The sequence below is a fragment of the Equus asinus genome, unplaced genomic scaffold (genome assembly GCF_041296235.1).
Source record: "Equus asinus isolate D_3611 breed Donkey unplaced genomic scaffold, EquAss-T2T_v2 contig_816, whole genome shotgun sequence".
Taxonomy (NCBI): domain Eukaryota; kingdom Metazoa; phylum Chordata; class Mammalia; order Perissodactyla; family Equidae; genus Equus; species Equus asinus.
The window spans coordinates 9,161,000-9,171,585 of record NW_027225534.1 but is presented as its reverse complement, the minus strand read 5'-3'; positions in this window follow the sequence as shown (position 1 = coordinate 9,171,585).

Below are 10,586 nucleotides of genomic sequence, written 5' to 3'. Positions count from 1 at the left end.
CTATGTAGCACAACCAGAACAGAAGTTCTACTTCAGCCAGGTCAGGCCTGCCAAGAAACTGCGTTTCACAGGCCTTTCAAAGAGATGTTCTCTTAGGCTGTAAGAGCACTGGGCAGAGCCAGCTGTTTCTTAGCTTCCCGAAGAGCTGGGAGCAAGATGCTTTGGTGCCACTCTCTCACTTTGGAATCAAGGCAGCCCTTTGCGCCAGGTAGCTCTAGGCCAGTGGAGCACACCCAGAGCAGAAGTTCTACTTCGGCCAGTTCAGGCCACCAACAAACTGCGTTTCACAGGCCTTGGTAAGAGATGTTCCCGGTAGGCTGTAAGAGCGCTGGGCAACGCCAGATGTTTCTTAGCTTCCCGAAGAGCTGGAAGCAAGATGCTTTGGGGCCTCTCTGCCCCTTTGCAAACAAGGCGGCCCTTTGGGCCAGGCAGCTCTAGGCCAATGGAGCACACCCAGAGCAGCAGTTCTACTTCAGCTAGATCAGGCCACCAACAAAGTGCGTTTCACAGGCCTTGGTAAGAGATTTTCTCTTAGGCTGTAAGAGCACTGGGCAGAGCCAGTTGTTTCTTAGCTTCCCAAAGAGCTGGAAGCAAGATGCTTTGGGGGCTCCCTGCCCCTTTGCCAACAAGGCCGACCTTTGGGCCTTTCAGCTCTAGGCCAATGGAGCACACCCAGAGCAGAAGTTCTACCTCAGCCAGATAAGGCCTGCCAAGAAACTGCGTTTCAAAGGCTCTGGTAAGAGATGTTCCCGGTACTCTGTCAGAGCACTGGGCAGAGACAGTTGTTTCTTAGCTTCCCAAAGAGCTGGAAGCAAGATGCTTTGGGGCCTCTCTGCCCCTTTGCAAACAAGGCATCCCTTTGGGCCTTTCAGCTCTAGGCCAACGGAGCACACCCAGAGCAGAAGTCCTACTTCAGCCAGATCAGGCCTGCCAAGGAACTGCGTTTCAGAGGCCTTTGTATGTGACGTTCCCGGTAGGCTGTGAGAGCACGGTGCAGAGCCAGTTGTTTCCTTGTTTCCCAAACAGCTGGAAGCAAGACGCTTTGGGGCCTCTCTGCCCCTTTGGAAACAAGGCAGCACGTTGGGTCTGGCAGCTCTAGGGCAATGGAGCACAACCAGAGCAGAAGTTCTACTTCTTCCAGATCAGGCCTGCCTAGAAAGTGCGTTTCACAGGCCTTGATAAGAGATGTTCTCTTAGGCTATAAGAGCACTGGGCACAGCGAGTTGTTTCTTAGCTTCCCAAGAGGTGGAAGCAAGATGCTTTGGGGCCTCTCTCCCCCTTTGGAAACAAGGCAGCCCTTTGGGCCTTTCAGCTCTAGGGCAATGGAGCACACCCAGAGCAGAAGTTCTACCTCAGCCAGATCAGGCCTGCCAAGAAACTGCTTTTCACAGGCCTTCGTAAGAGGTGTTCCCGGAAGGCTGTAAGAGTACCTGGCAGAGCGAGTTGTTTCTTAGCTTCAAAAACAGCTGGAAGCAACATGATTTGGGGCCTCTCTCCCCCTTTGGAAACAAAGCAGCCTTTGTGCCTGGCAGCTCTAGGCCAAAGTAGCACACCCAGAGCACAAGTTCTACCTCAGCCAGATAAGGCCTGTCAAGAAGCTGCGTTTCACAGGCCTTTGTATGTGACGTTCCCGGTTGGCTTTGAGAGCACTGTGCAGAGCCAGTTGTTTTAGCTTCCCAGAGAGCAGGAAGCAAGATGCTTTGGGGCCTCTCTCACACTTTGGAAATAAAGGCAGCCCTTTGGGCCTGGCAGCCCTAGGCCAATGGAGTACACCCAGAGCAGAAGTTCTACCTCAGCCAGATCAGGCCTTCCAAGAAACTGCGTCTCACAGGCCTTTCTCTGTCACGTTGCCGGTAGGCTGTGAGAGCACTGTGCAGAGCCAGTTGTTTCTTAGCTTCCCAAAGATTTGGAAGCAAGATACTTTGGGGACTCTCAGCCCCTTTGGAAACAAGGCGGCCCTTTGGGCCTGGCAGCTCTAGGCCAAAGTAGCACGCCCAGAGCAGGAGTTCTACTTCAGCCAGATCAGGCCTGCCAAGAAACTGCGTTTCACAGGCCTTGGTAAGAGATGTTCCCGGTAGGCTGTGAGAGCACTGTGGAGAGCCAGTTGCTTTAGCTTCCCACAGAGCTGGAAGCAAGATGCTTTGGGGCCTCTCTCTCCCTTTGGACACAAGGCAGCCGTTTGGGCCTGGCAGCTCTAGGCCAATGGAGCACACCCACAGCAGAAGTTCTACTTCAGGCGGATCAGTCCTGCCCAGAAACTGCGTTTCACAGCCCTTGGTAAGAGATGTTCACGGTAGGCTGTGAGAGCACTGGGCAGAACCAGTTGTTTTTTAGCTTCCCAAAGTGCTGGAGGCAAGATGCTTTGGGGCCTCTCTCACCCCTTGGAAACAAGGCAGCCCTTAGGTCCTGGTAGCTCTAGGCCTATGTAGCACAACCAGAACAGAAGTTCTACTTCAGCCAGGTCAGGCCTGCCAAGAAACTGCGTTTCACAGGCCTTTCAAAGAGATGTTCTCTTAGGCTGTAAGAGCACTGGGCAGAGCCAGCTGTTTCTTAGCTTCCCGAAGAGCTGGGAGCAAGATGCTTTGGTGCCACTCTCTCACTTTGGAATCAAGGCAGCCCTTTGCGCCAGGTAGCTCTAGGCCAGTGGAGCACACCCAGAGCAGAAGTTCTACTTCGGCCAGTTCAGGCCACCAACAAACTGCGTTTCACAGGCCTTGGTAAGAGATGTTCCCGGTAGGCTGTAAGAGCGCTGGGCAACGCCAGATGTTTCTTAGCTTCCCGAAGAGCTGGAAGCAAGATGCTTTGGGGCCTCTCTGCCCCTTTGCAAACAAGGCGGCCCTTTGGGCCAGGCAGCTCTAGGCCAATGGAGCACACCCAGAGCAGCAGTTCTACTTCAGCTAGATCAGGCCACCAACAAAGTGCGTTTCACAGGCCTTGGTAAGAGATTTTCTCTTAGGCTGTAAGAGCACTGGGCAGAGCCAGTTGTTTCTTAGCTTCCCAAAGAGCTGGAAGCAAGATGCTTTGGGGGCTCCCTGCCCCTTTGCCAACAAGGCCGACCTTTGGGCCTTTCAGCTCTAGGCCAATGGAGCACACCCAGAGCAGAAGTTCTACCTCAGCCAGATAAGGCCTGCCAAGAAACTGCGTTTCAAAGGCTCTGGTAAGAGATGTTCCCGGTACTCTGTCAGAGCACTGGGCAGAGACAGTTGTTTCCTAGCTTCCCAAAGAGCTGGAAGCAAGATGCTTTGGGGCCTCTCTGCCCCTTTGCAAACAAGGCATCCCTTTGGGCCTTTCAGCTCTAGGCCAACGGAGCACACCCAGAGCAGAAGTCCTACTTCAGCCAGATCAGGCCTGCCAAGGAACTGCGTTTCAGAGGCCTTTGTATGTGACGTTCCCGGTAGGCTGTGAGAGCACGGTGCAGAGCCAGTTGTTTCCTTGTTTCCCAAACAGCTGGAAGCAAGACGCTTTGGGGCCTCTCTGCCCCTTTGGAAACAAGGCAGCACGTTGGGTCTGGCAGCTCTAGGGCAATGGAGCACAACCAGAGCAGAAGTTCTACTTCTTCCAGATCAGGCCTGCCTAGAAAGTGCGTTTCACAGGCCTTGATAAGAGATGTTCTCTTAGGCTATAAGAGCACTGGGCACAGCGAGTTGTTTCTTAGCTTCCCAAGAGGTGGAAGCAAGATGCTTTGGGGCCTCTCTCCCCCTTTGGAAACAAGGCAGCCCTTTGGGCCTTTCAGCTCTAGGGCAATGGAGCACACCCAGAGCAGAAGTTCTACCTCAGCCAGATCAGGCCTGCCAAGAAACTGCTTTTCACAGGCCTTCGTAAGAGGTGTTCCCGGAAGGCTGTAAGAGTACCTGGCAGAGCGAGTTGTTTCTTAGCTTCAAAAACAGCTGGAAGCAACATGATTTGGGGCCTCTCTCCCCCTTTGGAAACAAAGCAGCCTTTGTGCCTGGCAGCTCTAGGCCAAAGTAGCACACCCAGAGCACAAGTTCTACCTCAGCCAGATAAGGCCTGTCAAGAAGCTGCGTTTCACAGGCCTTTGTATGTGACGTTCCCGGTTGGCTTTGAGAGCACTGTGCAGAGCCAGTTGTTTTAGCTTCCCAGAGAGCAGGAAGCAAGATGCTTTGGGGCCTCTCTCACACTTTGGAAATAAAGGCAGCCCTTTGGGCCTGGCAGCCCTAGGCCAATGGAGTACACCCAGAGCAGAAGTTCTACCTCAGCCAGATCAGGCCTTCCAAGAAACTGCGTCTCACAGGCCTTTCTCTGTCACGTTGCCGGTAGGCTGTGAGAGCACTGTGCAGAGCCAGTTGTTTCTTAGCTTCCCAAAGATTTGGAAGCAAGATACTTTGGGGACTCTCAGCCCCTTTGGAAACAAGGCGGCCCTTTGGGCCTGGCAGCTCTAGGCCAAAGTAGCACGCCCAGAGCAGGAGTTCTACTTCAGCCAGATCAGGCCTGCCAAGAAACTGCGTTTCACAGGCCTTGGTAAGAGATGTTCCCGGTAGGCTGTGAGAGCACTGTGGAGAGCCAGTTGCTTTAGCTTCCCACAGAGCTGGAAGCAAGATGCTTTGGGGCCTCTCTCTCCCTTTGGACACAAGGCAGCCGTTTGGGCCTGGCAGCTCTAGGCCAATGGAGCACACCCACAGCAGAAGTTCTACTTCAGGCGGATCAGTCCTGCCCAGAAACTGTGTTTCACAGCCCTTGGTAAGAGATGTTCACGGTAGGCTGTGAGAGCACTGGGCAGAACCAGTTGTTTTTTAGCTTCCCAAAGTGCTGGAGGCAAGATGCTTTGGGGCCTCTCTCACCCCTTGGAAACAAGGCAGCCCTTAGGTCCTGGTAGCTCTAGGCCTATGTAGCACAACCAGAACAGAAGTTCTACTTCAGCCAGGTCAGGCCTGCCAAGAAACTGCGTTTCACAGGCCTTTCAAAGAGATGTTCTCTTAGGCTGTAAGAGCACTGGGCAGAGCCAGCTGTTTCTTAGCTTCCCGAAGAGCTGGGAGCAAGATGCTTTGGTGCCACTCTCTCACTTTGGAATCAAGGCAGCCCTTTGCGCCAGGTAGCTCTAGGCCAGTGGAGCACACCCAGAGCAGAAGTTCTACTTCGGCCAGTTCAGGCCACCAACAAACTGCGTTTCACAGGCCTTGGTAAGAGATGTTCCCGGTAGGCTGTAAGAGCGCTGGGCAACGCCAGATGTTTCTTAGCTTCCCGAAGAGCTGGAAGCAAGATGCTTTGGGGCCTCTCTGCCCCTTTGCAAACAAGGCGGCCCTTTGGGCCAGGCAGCTCTAGGCCAATGGAGCACACCCAGAGCAGCAGTTCTACTTCAGCTAGATCAGGCCACCAACAAAGTGCGTTTCACAGGCCTTGGTAAGAGATTTTCTCTTAGGCTGTAAGAGCACTGGGCAGAGCCAGTTGTTTCTTAGCTTCCCAAAGAGCTGGAAGCAAGATGCTTTGGGGGCTCCCTGCCCCTTTGCCAACAAGGCCGACCTTTGGGCCTTTCAGCTCTAGGCCAATGGAGCACACCCAGAGCAGAAGTTCTACCTCAGCCAGATAAGGCCTGCCAAGAAACTGCGTTTCAAAGGCTCTGGTAAGAGATGTTCCCGGTACTCTGTCAGAGCACTGGGCAGAGACAGTTGTTTCCTAGCTTCCCAAAGAGCTGGAAGCAAGATGCTTTGGGGCCTCTCTGCCCCTTTGCAAACAAGGCATCCCTTTGGGCCTTTCAGCTCTAGGCCAACGGAGCACACCCAGAGCAGAAGTCCTACTTCAGCCAGATCAGGCCTGCCAAGGAACTGCGTTTCAGAGGCCTTTGTATGTGACGTTCCCGGTAGGCTGTGAGAGCACGGTGCAGAGCCAGTTGTTTCCTTGTTTCCCAAACAGCTGGAAGCAAGACGCTTTGGGGCCTCTCTGCCCCTTTGGAAACAAGGCAGCACGTTGGGTCTGGCAGCTCTAGGGCAATGGAGCACAACCAGAGCAGAAGTTCTACTTCTTCCAGATCAGGCCTGCCTAGAAAGTGCGTTTCACAGGCCTTGATAAGAGATGTTCTCTTAGGCTATAAGAGCACTGGGCACAGCGAGTTGTTTCTTAGCTTCCCAAGAGGTGGAAGCAAGATGCTTTGGGGCCTCTCTCCCCCTTTGGAAACAAGGCAGCCCTTTGGGCCTTTCAGCTCTAGGGCAATGGAGCACACCCAGAGCAGAAGTTCTACCTCAGCCAGATCAGGCCTGCCAAGAAACTGCTTTTCACAGGCCTTCGTAAGAGGTGTTCCCGGAAGGCTGTAAGAGTACCTGGCAGAGCGAGTTGTTTCTTAGCTTCAAAAACAGCTGGAAGCAACATGATTTGGGGCCTCTCTCCCCCTTTGGAAACAAAGCAGCCTTTGTGCCTGGCAGCTCTAGGCCAAAGTAGCACACCCAGAGCACAAGTTCTACCTCAGCCAGATAAGGCCTGTCAAGAAGCTGCGTTTCACAGGCCTTTGTATGTGACGTTCCCGGTTGGCTTTGAGAGCACTGTGCAGAGCCAGTTGTTTTAGCTTCCCAGAGAGCAGGAAGCAAGATGCTTTGGGGCCTCTCTCACACTTTGGAAATAAAGGCAGCCCTTTGGGCCTGGCAGCCCTAGGCCAATGGAGTACACCCAGAGCAGAAGTTCTACCTCAGCCAGATCAGGCCTTCCAAGAAACTGCGTCTCACAGGCCTTTCTCTGTCACGTTGCCGGTAGGCTGTGAGAGCACTGTGCAGAGCCAGTTGTTTCTTAGCTTCCCAAAGATTTGGAAGCAAGATACTTTGGGGACTCTCAGCCCCTTTGGAAACAAGGCGGCCCTTTGGGCCTGGCAGCTCTAGGCCAAAGTAGCACGCCCAGAGCAGGAGTTCTACTTCAGCCAGATCAGGCCTGCCAAGAAACTGCGTTTCACAGGCCTTGGTAAGAGATGTTCCCGGTAGGCTGTGAGAGCACTGTGGAGAGCCAGTTGCTTTAGCTTCCCACAGAGCTGGAAGCAAGATGCTTTGGGGCCTCTCTCTCCCTTTGGACACAAGGCAGCCGTTTGGGCCTGGCAGCTCTAGGCCAATGGAGCACACCCACAGCAGAAGTTCTACTTCAGGCGGATCAGTCCTGCCCAGAAACTGCGTTTCACAGCCCTTGGTAAGAGATGTTCACGGTAGGCTGTGAGAGCACTGGGCAGAACCAGTTGTTTTTTAGCTTCCCAAAGTGCTGGAGGCAAGATGCTTTGGGGCCTCTCTCACCCCTTGGAAACAAGGCAGCCCTTAGGTCCTGGTAGCTCTAGGCCTATGTAGCACAACCAGAACAGAAGTTCTACTTCAGCCAGGTCAGGCCTGCCAAGAAACTGCGTTTCACAGGCCTTTCAAAGAGATGTTCTCTTAGGCTGTAAGAGCACTGGGCAGAGCCAGCTGTTTCTTAGCTTCCCGAAGAGCTGGGAGCAAGATGCTTTGGTGCCACTCTCTCACTTTGGAATCAAGGCAGCCCTTTGCGCCAGGTAGCTCTAGGCCAGTGGAGCACACCCAGAGCAGAAGTTCTACTTCGGCCAGTTCAGGCCACCAACAAACTGCGTTTCACAGGCCTTGGTAAGAGATGTTCCCGGTAGGCTGTAAGAGCACTGGGCAACGCCAGATGTTTCTTAGCTTCCCGAAGAGCTGGAAGCAAGATGCTTTGGGGCCTCTCTGCCCCTTTGCAAACAAGGCGGCCCTTTGGGCCAGGCAGCTCTAGGCCAATGGAGCACACCCAGAGCAGCAGTTCTACTTCAGCTAGATCAGGCCACCAACAAAGTGCGTTTCACAGGCCTTGGTAAGAGATTTTCTCTTAGGCTGTAAGAGCACTGGGCAGAGCCAGTTGTTTCTTAGCTTCCCAAAGAGCTGGAAGCAAGATGCTTTGGGGGCTCCCTGCCCCTTTGCCAACAAGGCCGACCTTTGGGCCTTTCAGCTCTAGGCCAATGGAGCACACCCAGAGCAGAAGTTCTACCTCAGCCAGATAAGGCCTGCCAAGAAACTGCGTTTCAAAGGCTCTGGTAAGAGATGTTCCCGGTACTCTGTCAGAGCACTGGGCAGAGACAGTTGTTTCCTAGCTTCCCAAAGAGCTGGAAGCAAGATGCTTTGGGGCCTCTCTGCCCCTTTGCAAACAAGGCATCCCTTTGGGCCTTTCAGCTCTAGGCCAACGGAGCACACCCAGAGCAGAAGTCCTACTTCAGCCAGATCAGGCCTGCCAAGGAACTGCGTTTCAGAGGCCTTTGTATGTGACGTTCCCGGTAGGCTGTGAGAGCACGGTGCAGAGCCAGTTGTTTCCTTGTTTCCCAAACAGCTGGAAGCAAGACGCTTTGGGGCCTCTCTGCCCCTTTGGAAACAAGGCAGCACGTTGGGTCTGGCAGCTCTAGGGCAATGGAGCACAACCAGAGCAGAAGTTCTACTTCTTCCAGATCAGGCCTGCCTAGAAAGTGCGTTTCACAGGCCTTGATAAGAGATGTTCTCTTAGGCTATAAGAGCACTGGGCACAGCGAGTTGTTTCTTAGCTTCCCAAGAGGTGGAAGCAAGATGCTTTGGGGCCTCTCTCCCCCTTTGGAAACAAGGCAGCCCTTTGGGCCTTTCAGCTCTAGGGCAATGGAGCACACCCAGAGCAGAAGTTCTACCTCAGCCAGATCAGGCCTGCCAAGAAACTGCTTTTCACAGGCCTTCGTAAGAGGTGTTCCCGGAAGGCTGTAAGAGTACCTGGCAGAGCGAGTTGTTTCTTAGCTTCAAAAACAGCTGGAAGCAACATGATTTGGGGCCTCTCTCCCCCTTTGGAAACAAAGCAGCCTTTGTGCCTGGCAGCTCTAGGCCAAAGTAGCACACCCAGAGCACAAGTTCTACCTCAGCCAGATAAGGCCTGTCAAGAAGCTGCGTTTCACAGGCCTTTGTATGTGACGTTCCCGGTTGGCTTTGAGAGCACTGTGCAGAGCCAGTTGTTTTAGCTTCCCAGAGAGCAGGAAGCAAGATGCTTTGGGGCCTCTCTCACACTTTGGAAATAAAGGCAGCCCTTTGGGCCTGGCAGCCCTAGGCCAATGGAGTACACCCAGAGCAGAAGTTCTACCTCAGCCAGATCAGGCCTTCCAAGAAACTGCGTCTCACAGGCCTTTCTCTGTCACGTTGCCGGTAGGCTGTGAGAGCACTGTGCAGAGCCAGTTGTTTCTTAGCTTCCCAAAGATTTGGAAGCAAGATACTTTGGGGACTCTCAGCCCCTTTGGAAACAAGGCGGCCCTTTGGGCCTGGCAGCTCTAGGCCAAAGTAGCACGCCCAGAGCAGGAGTTCTACTTCAGCCAGATCAGGCCTGCCAAGAAACTGCGTTTCACAGGCCTTGGTAAGAGATGTTCCCGGTAGGCTGTGAGAGCACTGTGGAGAGCCAGTTGCTTTAGCTTCCCACAGAGCTGGAAGCAAGATGCTTTGGGGCCTCTCTCTCCCTTTGGACACAAGGCAGCCGTTTGGGCCTGGCAGCTCTAGGCCAATGGAGCACACCCACAGCAGAAGTTCTACTTCAGGCGGATCAGTCCTGCCCAGAAACTGCGTTTCACAGCCCTTGGTAAGAGATGTTCACGGTAGGCTGTGAGAGCACTGGGCAGAACCAGTTGTTTTTTAGCTTCCCAAAGTGCTGGAGGCAAGATGCTTTGGGGCCTCTCTCACCCCTTGGAAACAAGGCAGCCCTTAGGTCCTGGTAGCTCTAGGCCTATGTAGCACAACCAGAACAGAAGTTCTACTTCAGCCAGGTCAGGCCTGCCAAGAAACTGCGTTTCACAGGCCTTTCAAAGAGATGTTCTCTTAGGCTGTAAGAGCACTGGGCAGAGCCAGCTGTTTCTTAGCTTCCCGAAGAGCTGGGAGCAAGATGCTTTGGTGCCACTCTCTCACTTTGGAATCAAGGCAGCCCTTTGCGCCAGGTAGCTCTAGGCCAGTGGAGCACACCCAGAGCAGAAGTTCTACTTCGGCCAGTTCAGGCCACCAACAAACTGCGTTTCACAGGCCTTGGTAAGAGATGTTCCCGGTAGGCTGTAAGAGCACTGGGCAACGCCAGATGTTTCTTAGCTTCCCGAAGAGCTGGAAGCAAGATGCTTTGGGGCCTCTCTGCCCCTTTGCAAACAAGGCGGCCCTTTGGGCCAGGCAGCTCTAGGCCAATGGAGCACACCCAGAGCAGCAGTTCTACTTCAGCTAGATCAGGCCACCAACAAAGTGCGTTTCACAGGCCTTGGTAAGAGATTTTCTCTTAGGCTGTAAGAGCACTGGGCAGAGCCAGTTGTTTCTTAGCTTCCCAAAGAGCTGGAAGCAAGATGCTTTGGGGGCTCCCTGCCCCTTTGCCAACAAGGCCGACCTTTGGGCCTTTCAGCTCTAGGCCAATGGAGCACACCCAGAGCAGAAGTTCTACCTCAGCCAGATAAGGCCTGCCAAGAAACTGCGTTTCAAAGGCTCTGGTAAGAGATGTTCCCGGTACTCTGTCAGAGCACTGGGCAGAGACAGTTGTTTCCTAGCTTCCCAAAGAGCTGGAAGCAAGATGCTTTGGGGCCTCTCTGCCCCTTTGCAAACAAGGCATCCCTTTGGGCCTTTCAGCTCTAGGCCAACGGAGCACACCCAGAGCAG